The sequence below is a fragment of the Protopterus annectens genome, chromosome 5.part0 (genome assembly GCF_019279795.1).
Source record: "Protopterus annectens isolate FY-2018-M chromosome 5.part0, PAN1.0, whole genome shotgun sequence".
NCBI classification, from domain to species: Eukaryota; Metazoa; Chordata; order Ceratodontiformes; family Protopteridae; genus Protopterus; species Protopterus annectens.
The window spans coordinates 300,145,752-300,159,263 of NC_056735.1; the positions used below are offsets into that span (position 1 = coordinate 300,145,752).

The window sequence follows — 13,512 nt, forward strand, 5'->3', positions numbered from 1 at the left end:
CAAAAAATTCTCATTTTTAGACAAATGCCGTGATTGCTTTGAAATAAGGGTAGTCTTTTAAAATAAAAAATATGCTTTATTTTCTGTCTAATTTAAGTTGCAGAAAGTATGGACTTTTTAAACTGTTTATTTCTCTAATTTCTGTGCAAGTTTCATTGACTTTCAAAAGGGGTATAAAACTCAAAAGAGACAATTCAGGCAGTCTACACAGCAGTTGGAGGTAATGTATTACAGCAAAGCTGTAGTATTAGGTTACATCATTCAGTCATCTTCGGATACCAGTAGGCTCCCTATTGAAATGTCGACACTCATAACACTGTGTGCCAACATACCGAAAGAAAAAAAAAGAAAATTCAGAAGAAGGTCAAATATCGAGCATCACGCTTCTTTAAACCCATTTTTTTTCAGGATAGCAACTAGCCATGTGTCCCCCCCCCCCAATGGGGGGACCAGCCACCCCTCCCAAATGTATATATACCAACTGTGAGATTGCCATAAGTTGAAGAAAAGGGAATATTCCGAGAAATGGCCACGTCATGCTTGATATATGCAAGTCCGCTTCTTTGGCCATTCTGTCTCTATAGTTCAGTACATGTGGAGGTAGGTCGTGGCATTTTAAATAGTCATCTATCAGGCTTATGGCTGAAGTAAGAACAGAGGTTGCAATCATTACATAACTAAAAATAGGCCCTCATTCTTAAGAATGCAGTCCACTACAATGCAATGACCTAAGAAATAGGTTATAACACCATCAGAGTATCATAGATGGAGATTTCAGAATACTGGTGTCATTCTAAGAGGATCCAGTATCTATCTGCCTGGGATGACATGATTGACAGACCTCAATGCTTTGCCAGAGATGGCCTACATCTGTCCCCCCTGGGCTTCTGAATATTGTCCAAGGCTCTTCCCATCCCTATAGTGCCTTTATTAGGCTATGTTCCAAAGATCAAATTACCACCATAACAACTACAAACAAATGCAATCTGAGGGTCATGCTGCTCAACACTAGAAGTTTAAATCTCAAAATGCACTTGCACGAAGCACTCCTTAAAATGGAGAACATCGACATTTGTGCTGTAACAGAGACCTGGTTCAAGGCAGCAGAAAGCACCCCTTGCACTACCAGGCTATAACTCATTCCACACCTTTCTGCCCCAGAACTTGTACCGTAGCTCCAAACGCGGTGCTGTTTCCATATTCATAAAGGATGCGCACATCTCCAGACTGGTAGCCCAACATAACACATCAGAGATACTTCAGGTGCAGATAACATTGAGTAACACAGCGATTCAGGTTGTAGCCTGCTATAGGTTCACAACCATGTGGCAAGACTCACACCTCATGTTCCTAAACACCCTAGGGTCCAACCTAATACTGTCATACTGGGTGACTTCAACTACCCCTACATTAACTGAGAAAACTACTCATGTAGCTATACACTTGCCCAAGGTTTCCTGGAATTCATTAATTCCAATGCCCTGGACAAGCTCATTCGTACCCCCACTATATGTAGCAACATCCTTGACCTGGTCATTACTAACATGGGTGACCGTTGCTCTACACCAATAGTCAACTCCTCCCTGGGTAGATCTGACCACAAACTAATCACCTTGGAAATCCGCATCCCTCCCTCCCCACACAAAGGTAACCATCAAGAAAAACTTCTCCAAAGCTAACTTTGGGCTCCTAAAAACAGAGGTGGCTAACTTCACGGCACCCATGCAAATGGATAATAGTTGCATGACTGCCAAATCATATACCAATGCACTGTACGAATATGTACACAAATGCATGGATCTAGCCATACCCAATAGAACTAAGACGCTCTCCTCCAAAAAAAGGAAGCCAATCTAGTGGTCCCCTGCCATAAACAAACTCTACAACAGAAGGAGGAAACTGATACAGAATAAGGTGAAGTCCCAAGACTGGAAAAATTCCCTTATCAGCCTCAATAAAATGTTGAGATCCTTCATCAAATCCTCTAAAGCTAGCTATGAAAATAGAATTGCAACAGATAGTAAAGACAACCACAAGGCCTTCTATAGTTATGTAAAGAATCTCCATGACAATACCCAGATTTGCTCTGAGCTACTACACAATGATTCCTCCTATACCGAGCCAACAGATATTGCCAATATATTGGCCAACAGATTCAGTGCCAACTTTACCCCTCTCTCCCCCCCAAATGACCAGTCACAATACCAGTAGATTGCCAGGCACCCAGTATTACTGCTGCACAGGTTAAAACAGCACTGTCCAAGACTAAGAATACAGCTTCTGTGGGATCTGACAATATCCCTGGTTGTGTTCTACATGAACTACAGAGTGAACTGGCATCTCACCTGTGTGCCCTGTTCAACCACAGCTTCACCTCTCACTTTGTCCCTACCAAGTGGTATACTGCTACAGTCATCCCTCTTCACAAAGGAGGAGTGACTACAGACCCTGGGAACTATCGCCCCCATTAGCCTGACGAGTCTGATATGCAAAGCTATGGAAAGCATCATCATGGACCTAATAAACAAAGATATAGGGAATCTCCAAACTCTGGATTCCACACAGTTTGGTTTTGTGAAGGGTAGATCATGCTTTCTCAACTTGGTTGACTTCTTTGAGTCAGTCACCAGAGCTGTGGATGAAGATAAGGTGGTTCATACAGCCTACCTTGATCTGGCCAAGGCCTTTGATACCATTCCCCACTCACGAATCATAGAAAAACTCACTAAGCTAGGCATCAACCCCTATATCACTAGGTGGGTTGCAAACTGGCTCACAGATAGAACCCACATGTGAAAGTAGCTGACTCCAAGTCAGACTGCCGACCAGTCATGAGTGGAGTCCCACATGGTTCGATCCTGGGTCCTCTCCTGTTTGGTATCTACTTCTCTGAAGTCCAAGCCAACACAAAAGGATTCTGGCTGACAAAGTTCACAGATGATTGCAAGTTGGGAGCTATTATTAACTCCCCAAGTGATGTTGACATCCTACAGAAAGGCCCCACTGAGACCAACGACTGGTGTCAGAAGCATGGCCTTAAGCTCAATGCCAAAAAATGTGTTGTCATCCCCTTTGGAAAAACCCAGTTCCCATAAATTACCACATCAATGGTAGTTCACTGAACACAGAAGGCGTTATAAGAGATCTGGGAAGACAGGCTGACAGCAACTTCTCTTTTGACTACCCCATAACCACTGTGGTCCGAAAGTCCTTCTATGTGGCACATTTCATTACTAAGGGTTTTGCATCCAGGAAGAAAGAGATCATTGTCTCCCTCAACTCTTCTTTCATTAGGCCAATCATTGAGTACAATGCCCCATTTGGCATGTAACTCACTAAATACCTGCAACAACTGAAGAGGCCGCAAAAGTACCTCACAAAGAGGATTCTAGGCCTTAAACATTTGTCCTATATGGACAGACTCAAAAAATTCCAACTATTCTCTGTCTCATATCGCCTACTTAGAGGTGATCTCTGCTTGACTTACAATGCCATGTCTGACCCAGATCTGTTAGAAATGCTACATCTAAAGAAATCCCAATCCATCCGCACCACACGCTCCAGAGACCTCAACCTCATTACCACAATCAACAAAACATGCTGGAGGGACAGCTTCATAACCCAGAGACTGCCCATGCTCTGGAATAGACTTCCCATACATGTCAAGCTGAGAACCTCACTGGCCCTCTTCAAGAGAAATCTTGATGAGTGGATGGGAAATAGAAAATTCACCCCAGGGATCACTCCAGTGGCTTTACTCGACAGAGGCACTGGGAACTAAGGTCGGGTGGCACGATGCCAGGGTAATCCTATGGGCTAGGCTTGTAAAGGCTCAAGGGCCATTAGCCTAGTACACACTTATGAAGCTATGAACCACAGAAGTAGTGACAACTGAAGCTGCAGAAGAATTTAGATATGCAGGAGAAGTCACGTAAACCCAACATGCTGTGTGCTGAAGCAAGCGAAGTGCCATAGAAGGAAACACAAAGAATAAAGTCTTCCTTTATTAAACATGACAGTGTTACTGTCATTATGCTGGGAGGATAACTTATTCTCATAAAAGGAATTGTTCTCAGGATGCTGGTGGCTCTTATGTTTCTTATATTTCTAGTGTTGCAGGACCCTTTGCATTGGCATCAAAGATAATTTATTTGCATTTTGGTACACATGCAGAATGCTTTAGTTTTCTAAGCTGCACTTTTACTTCCATTGAGATACAATTGTCCTAAGTATCATATCTTAGTAACCTGTCTTAACTTTATTTTTAGCATGGGACACATTTGCTGAATGTCAACATTTTAACATATTACACTTACTTAACTCCACAACACCTTGCGTAAAGTAATTTTTTACCTATAGTTACATGTTTTATTGCTGTACCCCCTCATGGGCACATATGGAATGCATCATTTCACTAAAGATTTGTAAGCATTTGGTATTTTTTAAATGAAAAGAAAGAAAAAACTGAAGCAAACCAGAAAGAAATAAAGGAGAGAATGAATATGTTTTTAAAAGACCCCTATGAGCAGACATATAACAAAATTGGTATTTTTGGCTTATCTGGATGCCCCATGCTGGATTATTTTTCCCCTCACCATTGTAAGTGGTTATTCCTATTTTTTATTATGCTGTAACCCAAAATGACCTTATGTGGTGGATATGCTGATGTGATTTAGCTCATTGTTTATGATTTCCTTGTACAATCTGTCCAAATATGTAATTATTATGTGCTCTCTTCTCATGCAATGCCTTCTTTGCATTTACTTAAAGTGCAAGTGCTCAGAATTACTATTAACTCTGAGAATCTCGAGACAGATCTTCCAATGACACTCTCTGCTTTGTAATCTTTGACATGTTATACACTGCAATAAACCATTTCTTCTTCATCTGCAAAACAGTGTTTAAACTAGGCTTAAAAAAACAGGAAAAAAAAATCAGATAGCTCCTCATTTTTTGCTTCTATCGCCAGTGGCAAACTCTTTGCCCTTGAGAATACACAGTAAAGGAAAAGTCTCAGTTGATGTATGGCCTCAAAAGGAGAAGGACAAAACAGGTGTAAGTAACAATACGTGGTAAAACAGCTAGGAATTCACCAGGAACTCAATATGTTTACAACCTCAGTCGGAGAGAAAGAGTGAATGGCTACAATCATCTTACAGTGTGTTTTTTTCCTGGGTCAAAATCTTTCAGATTTGCTAAGTATGGTGATGTAAGAGCCCATGGGGCTAGTCTCTGAAGTATATATTGTGAGAATTCATTCAACCCTAAAATATTATGCACTGAGGAAGTTGAATAGCATACAACTAACATTCATGGGGGGAAAAGACCTAAGTCATGCTTTCTATATGTGACAGCGAAGTCAGCATTTTGCAGGAAGGAAAATGCGCTCTATGGAAAGGAAGTGTTTTTATGGCATAACTGTCATTTAAAACTATTGTTGCTATAGCTGTATCCATTACTTTGGTGCTTACCAGGCTACAGTGTGGAAGTTAACTTAATGTTAGTGTTTAAAGCTTATCCAGAGGGACACTTTGGTAATCTACCCTACATATTTGCTGGATACAGAAAACATAAAATTTAGGATGGTACATAGTGCCAGCCATGGCTGGGAGCACATTGATCCTATGTGCAGAACCATTCAGTTACAGCTAAGTTTGCTCATCAGTCTTAGAACATTCTAGTTAAAGCAAAAGGCTGAGTTTAGGCACATTCTGGAAGTTATCATAAATTTGTGGTACGTTGGTAATTCTTCTGTAGTGAATACAATCTAAAAACAAAGAACATCCCTGTAGTACTGCTATTTTAATGCTGCCTAACAAGGCAAAAGCTTCCCTTTTTCCACATGAAGACTGATGTTATGTTCGAACCAGAAGCCAGACAAAAATGTCTCTTTATGTAGTTTTTCCAGAGCTGAAGCCTACCCTTTGCAACTCATGCCATTCAAAGGTTATGAATAGTTCATATGGAAATAAGCCAGCATGTGTAGCTGTGTCTACAGTATCGTTTCTGCACTTAAGCACTGTTTACTGACTGATACAGTAATTTACACCCACAAAGCAGCTACACAGAATCTAATGGAATGAGGGGAAGACATTAAGACAGCCTTGTGTGAACCGAAGAAAATCATTAACGATGCCAGAACAAAATGTCAGTCCTTAACTGAGTGCAATTACACTAATCTGTGAATAATAAGAACGCTGCTGTTCCGGTGCTGAATGACTGATACAAATTATCTGAAACAGTTTGTGGTATGACATTCATTTCTTTGTTTGTTAGTTTCTTTTCTTCTGTCTGTTAATTTTCATTTTAAATATATAGAAACATGATTGTCTGTGGCTACATCCACACATTATACCTGATGCCATGTCCAAGTTTTTTTTTTTTTTTTTTTTTTTTTTTTTTTGTAATTTTGATCCATAATATGCTTTGCAAAAGCTTAAGGGCAGCAGAATGCAAACTTACATAAATTATGGTTATTGCTTAGCATTGACACATTGATGAATGTAGACAACTGGCCAATACAAGCATTAATTCAGGAATGCAATAAACTCTCCGTCACTGAAACAATAACAGCTACTAGTGTTCTATTTCATGTTCTCCTAATCCCTGCAACATAAAACATTTATCTGGCAGAATTTGTCTAGCATGGTTAAACTGCTACTCACTAATCATTCTACAATAAACACTATTAAGTGTTCCGCACAGTAAAGTTCAGTGCCCCCTCCAGATGGCTGCTGTTTTCGATAACAGTCCTTTGTTTACTTCTGTGTGTCTTTGTTTACTCCAAACTTTCCCAGAGTTCATCACAGCCCCCCACCCTACCTATTCTATCTCAGAAGAATGTTCACTTTTTACCGCACCACTTGTACAATAATTTATCATATGGCTATGCGACCTGTGCAGCTTCATGTTCACACTGTGGAATATGGTAGAAATCTTTCATATGTGGTGATCTGGCCTTAATCTCAAGTGTTTCTTATTCAGCAAATTTAGTTTTGTTTTCAACTCTTTTCATTCTTCAGGAGTCTAGATATTTAATTTTGTTAGGTTCACCTCATACGATATTTCTGTGCATTGAGTACCACCAGGGTAGCCCTGTAGTCCTCCCCTTTATGAAGCCTCCATCACATATATGTCCCTTCTGAGATATGGAATCCAAATCTGGACAATGTCCTGCGGCTGGGTGTATATAATGTTTTCTATAACACTAATGCCATTTTCCTATGATTGGCAGCCACATTACTATATTCACAGCTACATTTGGTGTTATGGTTTTCAGGGGCTACATTGTTCTGAATTATTCCTTAGAATTACAGTGAAACTAGTTTATCTCTAGCTTCCTGCTTAAGAAAAAACAATGATTCTGTCTATAGTCCTTCCAACATATTTAAGGTACAAACTCACTGTATAAACAATTCCTCGTATAACAGTAAGCTCTACAGCAGTTTACCTTTAGAGTAACAACATTTTATAAACCACAATAAATAAAACAGATGTATACATTTTGTATGACCTTAATATTATGTCAGTAACCATACAAGAAATAAATATATGGTCAGCAGCAGCATTCTGTTAGCCAGTTGCAAATTCTCATATAAGGCCTCTCTACATTGATTGTAAAAAATGTATTTATGGAAATATAACAATTATGATTATTTGCATAATTAAGTACTTGAACATCCTTCAGTATGCAGACTTCAAGCATCATAGACATTTGTGCTCTTCATCTTGTGTCATATATAGCTGCGCTGTATCTTGTAAGTTTTAAGTCAATCAATTCTAACAGCTTGCATGCAACATAGTTTTCCAATTATTAGTTTAAATATGTAAAGTAAGTTGTAGGTGCATAGAAGTGTCACTCGACTGAACCTAGAGAAACACCTAGAAGTGTCACGACATATGAAATGAAGTAGTAGTGATGCTTTAGACAAAAGGAAAAATGCTCTTAAGAGCCTAATGTATGATGGAACTCCCAAAGCACCAACTCAGAGAAGAATCGTCTTAAGATGAAGCAAGTGAGCAACCAATATCAATAAAGAGAAATACACGACTCAAACATTAATATGAGAGTGAGCAAAAAAAATAAATCACAGAAATCTATAAATACACAACAGACAAAGCTGTGGAAGGAGTAGTGAACAGCTAAGGCAAGAGGTGGTGAATGACAAAAAACCTTATAGATCAGTCTGTTTTAATTAAATGGTCAGTGTAGTAGTCCAGTTGCTGTCTTTGATCATTGCAGAGAAAGGCAGAAGAGTGCTGATTCAGAATTTGTGATTGATGGTCAGTAATGGGAAAGTAGGGCAAAGTAAGGGTTACCTGTAGACTTATAAAAATTATGTCGGATTTTTTAGATTTTGAAGCACGTGCTGGAGGGTTAGATTCCTGTCCTAGAGACTTCCCATGCTTTGGAACAAGATCCCAGTCTACATTAGGCAGAGCTCCTCACTAACACTCTTCAAAAGAAACCTTGATGAGTGGATGGGAAACAGAAAGTTTACCTCGGGATCACTTGAGTGGCTCTGCTGGGCAGAGGCACAGGGAACTAATCTAAGGGGGCAGGGAAAGCCAACACATTTTGGCTAGGCTTATAAATGCCTTCGGGCAGATAGCCTAGTACCAACCTATGAACCTATCAAAATGTGCCACATTAATTAGAAAAATTCATTCTGGATTTACAAATACATTTTCATGTTTTAGCCAGGAAGAACATGAGCTCCATTATATCCTGTCACTGCATGGCAGATTAATGATATTCTATCAGTGATGATAGAATTGTTATATTTTACTATTGTCTGGGACAAGACAGTACTCACAACAAAGACAGCAATACAGAAGGAACAATACAAAAAGGCTACAAAAATGATATAGCCACATGATTACTACATCAGGTATCTCGAAAGACTCTAGCACTACCTTTACCAGAATAAATACTGTGGGACAACATGCACTTTCCTTACAGTATCACATCAGTTGCATAATTATTAAAAAGTAACATGGAAGGAGCTAGAAGTCCTTACAAATTAATATGCATCTGTACAGCTGTAGACAACAAACTAGTTAGCTCCTTACCTGAGCTGGAGTATCCTACAGTCCTTATAAATTCATCTGCAAAACAATGCTTTAATTAGATACAAGGTAGTTCTTCATTCAGACTCTTCAACAAGAGACTATACAGTAAAAGAGCTTACACATTACAAAGGCTCATTAGGGCTATATGCCTAAGCAGAGAGAGAAGACAGTTGCAAATGGCAGTTCACAGATAAACATATGTGAATACCCAAAGACTCAAAATTTATGACCCTGTTTACATGGAAAGAACAAAGAGAACAAAGACATCTTGCTGTGTGTGTTTTTCTCTATTTATATTTATTTATTTATTGTTTTATTTGGTGACTGGGAAAGTCCGACTGGGTCAGGAACTCACTTTCAGCAGAGGACCAGGGAGAAAAGCTCTAAAATTAAAAAGAAAAAAAGTTTAATACATATACAAATAAAAAGTTGCTACAGTAACTTTGGCATATAATACAATAGAGATTATGAAAGAGCATTTACAGTAGAAATTGTGGATATGTTTAACAAAAATACTAATATAGTAACAAAGAGCAGAACAAGACATTAATTAGGTAGATTATTAATTTAAGAGCAAGTAAGACAGTAACATTCAATGGTACTAGCAGAAAAAAAAATGGTTGACAACAAGGTATGACATTGAGATGAGGAAGTATGTCAAGTTAGTGATTCTAGCTTCATGAGTGGTTTAGGGAGATATGTTTTAGTAGTAGATAAGCTGAGCGATAGATCAGATGGAGGAGATGAGGTGATAAGAAGTTTGAGAGATGTTGTATGGTAAAAATTAGTAGGACAGTGGTGTAAGAAAGAGGATGACAGAAGGAAAAGATGGAGGTATAAGAGTGAAGCAGTAAGAGGTTGAGTGGGATAAAGGACAAGTGGGAGAGGGGTGGAAGTGAGGGGGAATTGGAAGATGGATGAGAGAATTTATAATGGGAAAAAGATGGCTCAGAAAAGTGAAGTTAAAAGGAGTAAAGAGAAGGTTATTTGTTGGCTTTGGAGCAAGGGTAGATAGATGAGGTAAGAATGTATTCTTTTATTGTAAGCTTGAATTTCTTGGAACTGTCTACAGTACTGATATTCCTTGTGCTAAGGCATTCCATAGCTTTGCTATAGCATAGGAATATAAACACAGGCCAGCTCTTTTATTAAGTCTGCGTATGTTTATTAGTTGTTTGTCTTCAGAACAGAGGGTTCTGGTAGGAATGTAGATATGCAGAATAGATTGTAAGGCAGGATAGTTTTCTGGTTTGTATATTATTTTAGGATCTATATCAGAAGATCGAAGTTTATGGTCGATACCATATGATCGAAGTCTTGAAACTTCAAATCTTTAACAGATCTCCGTACAGTGCGGAAAAGGAAGATTTCCCTTTTCTGCAATGTAGTGCAATCTCAGAGTTGGTTTATTTAAGTAGTGGGGGGGTGGAGGGGTGCTTGCCCCCCTGCTTAGAGCATTTAATTGGTTTGTTTTTGTAGGTTATTGTGTTTTATTACATGTTCATTGTTTCAAAACTTTGATTATATGGTGTCGACCATATCGGATTCGAAGTTTTGAAACTTTGATCATGTAATATAGACCCTTATTTTATGTGTGACAGACAGTTGTAGATAGTCTAGATGATGGGGGAATTAAAGCCAGTTAAGTTCTGTAGGATCATTGCAGTGATGATTGCAGTAAGATGTTATTGTAGCATATTTAGTGATCTTGTAGTGGCAGGACTGAAGCTTTATGGCATGCATGTTGGTGAAAATGGGGGCACTGTATAAAAGAGAGGGGAGCAAATAGATATTGGCTAGTGCTCTTTTGGTGAGAGTATCCATGAAATATTTGTGTCTGTACAGCATCCCTAGTTTGAAGTGTGTTTTTACTAGCATTATGTATGTGTTGGTGAAATGTAAATTTATTATCTATGGTGATGTCTAAGAGGCTATAAACCCTAGGCTATAAACTTTAAACTGTGGTCATCAAGATAAATCAAAATGCAGTAGAAGTGTATGCATAGGGTTCAGATCATGCAGCAATTCACAATTATCTCACTATTGTTAGTCATACTACAAGACTAAGGTCCGCAGATTAAGTAAGATGCAAACAGAAATCATGGAGTAGAAATTTAATAAAATGTGGTTCAGATCCTGCAGCAATTCACAATGCTGTTACTATTGTAAGGGATAGTACAAGATTAGACTAGTATGAATATTAAAGAGCAGGGCCAAGGATAAAGCCTTGAGGTACACTGGTGCTGACTGGGAAGTACAGAAAGAGTGTGGAGTGTCATTTTACTGAAGGGTGGGTTGGGATAGACCTAATGAGGACATCTAAAGTAGAAGTTTGCTGTGACAGTCTGTGTCATAGGCTTTTCACAAGTCTATAAATAAGGAGGAGACTAGTTTTCCATCATGTCTAGCTTTGTTGATAGTATCTACAAAGGTTAGAAGTGCAGTGTTAGTAGTGTGGGAAGGATGGAAGCCATGCTGTGTGGGAGATAGGAGATCTTCTTGAAGGATATAGCTCATCAGATGCTTTTGAATATATTTTACAAGTATTTTGGAGAGAAGGGTTAGGATTGCTGTGAGTCTAACGTTAATGATAGCTGTTGAATTACCACCTTTGTGTAGAGGGATGACGTGTGGCTTTTTCCAGAGAGACAGGATATGCTGGATTCCTGGATTCATCATCATCATCAACTCCTTTTTTCCCATTTTCTATTTGGGTTGAGGTGCTGTGTCAACTGACACAATCTCTCTCTCTATTCAGTGTAACTCTCCTGCCTTCTTCAGCATTGATGCCTGATTGTGCAGGTCTTCTCTCACACAGTCCATATTCCCCTTTGCTGGATGCCCTCATTTCTTCTTGCCTTCTATATGTCTTCCCCAAATCTTCTTCACCAGATTGTCTTCTGCTTTTCTGCATATGTGAAGTTCCTGGATTGACATATCTGTAAGGACTGAGACCGGATAGACAAGGTTATTGGCTGTTATTTTAAGGTATTCAATTTGAAGGTCATTAGCTGAAGTGGGGCATGATTTGAGTCTGTTTAACAGTAGTTTTATATAGGATTTCAGGCTGAGCATTGATGTGGCAATATGTGACTGTTGGGTAGGGTTGGGATTAGGTGATGAGGAAATTTTGGTTAGGAATGCTATACTTACCTATGAAATAAAAACTGAATTCTACGTCAATTTCAAGTAATATGTTATCGGGTAAGGGCTATGGTTGAATTTTTGGCCAGGATATAAGATCTCTTTGATAGATAACCAAAATGTTTTAGGGTTATTACTGGTCTTTGTTCTGAAACTTGTTATGGTATTGTTTTGAGTCTTTGTTTATTTGCTTTTTAAGAAGGTTGCAGAGCAATCTAAAGTTTACAAGATATTGTGGTGTGTGGTATTTTGCTCGTCTTTTCATGCTTTTTCAGTATCCTGCATTAGGATTCTTCTCTCATTTCATAACTAGTGTTACTTGTTTTTACTCTTTTATTTCTAGGAGGTACAAGGCATTGAATTCATTCACAGCATCATTTAAGGGAAGGATTTTTATAGTGTTCCAGCTGATAGATGATAGGGTACTGCTGAATGTTTCTGGATTAAAATTAGACAGATTGTCTATTGTTTTATAAACATGTTGTTTAAGTGGTTGTTTGAGATGTCTGTTTGTCTAGACTGGTAGATGATCACTTAGGGAGTATGAAATGGTACCTCTGGAGGTGTATTTACTAGGGTCTGATGCTAGGATCCAGTCTAATATAGAGTTAGTTGTTTTGCTATAATGAGTGGGACTATTAATTAAGTATACAAAGCCATATCCATGTATAGTGGATGTAGGGGAGATATAGGTTATGTCCATCCAATTGATATTGACATCATGTAGTAATATTTTTTTCTTGAGGAATTGTTATTGATATCCAATGCAGGATATCCTCCAGTGCAGATGTATTGTCATCAGGGGACATATAGAGCAATAATACAGATTTGTTTCTATTTGTTTATTTTCAGGAAAATAATAATAAGGTGCACTGAGTTGAATTTTAGTATTAGATTATTGCAGGGGCTAATGTGGTAGTGGTTGGAAATATTTGAGCAATGCTACACCCTTACTTTTTTGTGCAGTCATTACAAAGGATATTATACGTAGGGGTGTAATTTCAGAGTCTTTTATGTTGCACTTGAAACCAGGTTTCAGTCATTGCTAAAATATCAAGATTATGTTGTGTTGTCCAGTCATGTAATTCCACAGTTTTATTTTGTATGCTTCTAATGTTTATGCTACTAAAATTTAGATTATTAGAGTGAGGGATGACTGTTCGGGGTTCGAGTAATATGTTGAAGGGAAGTGTCTTGATGTTTATTGTGACAGCAAGTGCCAGGAGTAGGGTGAATATCTCCTAAAAAGAGCATTTTACTATAATGTGGTTTTATTGATTCTTGGTTTTTAGAAAG

At 38.5% G+C, this 13,512-nt stretch overlaps 1 protein-coding gene across 4 annotated transcripts in view; it reads right to left on the bottom strand.

The window, feature by feature from the left end:
- Positions 1–13,512, bottom strand: part of SMPX (small muscle protein X-linked) — a 728,027-nt gene that overhangs the window by 96,631 nt on the left and 617,884 nt on the right. The window contains exon 5 of one of the 4 annotated variants that reach the window (XM_044072283.1): positions 9,073–9,108. The exons of the other annotated variants lie outside the window; for them this stretch is intronic. The gene's annotated coding sequence lies outside the window, so the exon portion shown is untranslated. The remainder of the gene's footprint in view (positions 1–9,072; positions 9,109–13,512) is intronic. 4 annotated transcript variants of the gene reach the window in all.